This window comes from Grammomys surdaster, unplaced genomic scaffold (assembly GCF_004785775.1).
Source record: "Grammomys surdaster isolate TR1022 unplaced genomic scaffold, NIH_TR_1.0 63, whole genome shotgun sequence".
NCBI lineage: Eukaryota > Metazoa > Chordata > Mammalia > Rodentia > Muridae > Grammomys > Grammomys surdaster.
The window spans coordinates 5,584,833-5,587,338 of NW_021604565.1; positions in this window are offsets into that span (position 1 = coordinate 5,584,833).

Genomic DNA, 2,506 nt, shown 5'->3' on the forward strand with positions numbered 1-2,506 from the left:
TAGGTGTGCCACAGCCTGGTGTGGAGGTTAGATACCACCCCTGTGTGCGTGTGTGTAGGTGTGCCACAGCCTGGTGTGGAGATTAGAGGACAGGATCGTCTTGCTCCTTCCACTATGGGATCTGGGTATTGAACTCATGTTGTTGGAATTCTAGGCAAGCAAGCATTTTAACTGCAGAGTTATCTTAGTAATCATAATCACAAAGTCTTTAATAATCACCCATGTATTCAATTAAATATATTAGTATAAATTAATCACATGTGAGGACATGTTATAGAGTCTTTAAGACCATAACTCATCTTTGGATTTCTATCTGGAAGTAACCAGATTTTATTGATTGGTAATTTATTTACCAAAATCTGTCTCCTGGCAAGACTGGGCCAGTGGGCAGTAGCCAGGTCTCAGGGCAATGACCTGAACTGCTCTCCTGGAGGGCTGAAATTTTCTGATATTTTTTGTCATGGATATTTTTGAATGTGCCTAATTAGACAAATAAAGGAAACATTGAATCAATTACGCAGCTGAATCTTACACCAGGAAAGGATTTTGTTTATTTTCTAGGCTATTACATATCCCTAAAGTAAAATAAAGTCAGGAGAAAGAAACAAAATAAGATATCCTTTATGTAGTGTCTGGACAATTGACAAGAATCTCTCCTGAAGGTGTTTTCCCTTGGTCCTCTGTTCACTTTGCCACAGCTGACAAGACTCAGCACACTCACACACTGCGCCAGAAGACACGACCTTATTTCTGATGAAAAGTAAGCAGTCTGCATTTCAACTTGAAATACAGTGCTCATCTTGGGCTTGCTGAGCTGCAGGGTCCTCTAGGATGCTTCAATATTCTACAGGGGTTGACAGTGGCAACTTGAGATGGTGCAAAAAATGCAAGGAGGAAGAAATCCTGACCATCCTTTGTGAGCAGCCTGTGGGTGCTGATATATATGAGCCCTAAAACTATTCCCCGACACTAAGCACCAGGCAAATTTAAGGGAAAGAAATGTCCCTGAGAGGTGGGTCTGGGGGCCCAGGCGGGTGTTAGGCCTTGGTGTTAGTCAGCTGAAATGCCAGAGTTCTTTACAGCTTAGTTTTACATTTTCCTTTATTGTTAATGTTTGCACTTTCCAGTAACTATTTTCTGTAAGATAAGTGGCCATGTTCTCAACTTAAAGAACCATACTGAAAAGTGAAAACTCTGTCATTTGTAGGAAGTTTATGCCTTGATTTAGAGAGCAGACATGAAAACATATTTCAACCCAAAGACTCTGAGAGGTGATTACTGAAACTCCTGGACCTGGAGTTGCAGGGTACTGTGAGTTACTTGATATGGATACTGGGAACCTTACTTGGGTCTTATACGAGAGGAGTACATCTATCCAGTTCCAGGTTTCTTTTCCGTCTCTGGGAACAGATTTGCTTCTAGAACATAGAAAAGTTCCACCCAGGCAGAATTAAGTCACGCAGCTCCAGAATGGTGCTCCTGAGTGAGTCCATTTCTTACTAGCTGCTCTTCCTGCACTGTCCCAGCTACTCTGGCACTTTGCAGTTGCTAGAGCACGTTCCCCATGCCCTCACTACTAAGCCTCTGCCCAGATCCACTGCTGCACCCTACTATGGTTTGAGTGTCCTCTAAAAACTCGTGCTGACATCTGACTTCCATGTGATTAGCTTGGAGGGGGCTGACGGACAGATGGATCAGTGCTGTCATTTGGAGAATTGGCTGGCCATTCTATGAGTGGGCTTCTGATAAAACGGATGAGTTCACCCCCATTTTTCTCTCTTTGAGGTACCCACTTCTGCCGTGTTGTGCTGCTACATGAAGGCCCCTTGCAGACGCTGGATCCCTGGGTTTGAACCTCTCAGCCTACAGAACTGTGAGCCAAGCAAGTTTCTGTTCACAGATCAGCCAGGTTTGGTGGTATTTTGTTACAGCAACAGATTAAGACGTGCCTGTAATCGAATTCAGCTGGGGTTGTATTCCAAACTTTCTTTTCCTATGATGTCTTCCACGACAACCCTAATTCAAACAGTCATCCCACACTTACCCTTCCTGTTCACCCCTCTCTTTCCTCTTCTGTTGCTCCCTATAGCATTGCATTATCTGACTATAAAAGTGCTATATGTGCTCTTTGATGATTTGTTCACAGTATGTTTTTGGCTGGGGTGTCATTTCCACAGTTCTGTCACTTTAAAGCAGTACCTACCATACTGAAGGCTTTCAATAAACATTTACTGAATGACTCTGGATGGGTGGATGGGTGGGCAGGCGGGTAGATGCATGCGTTCGTGAGATGGCAAAACTCACCTCTATGAGCAGAGTGAAAGTCGATGTAGGTATGTCTCAACCTTCCAGCCCCAGCCCCTACCTCCAGTCTTAGTTTAAAAACTATTGGGAAATATTTTTTATACCTTACTTTTGCATTTTCTCTTTACTATTATTAAATTATTTAAAAATATCTAACTCATGGATTGGGGTGTAGCTCAGTTGGTAAAGTACATTCAAAAAA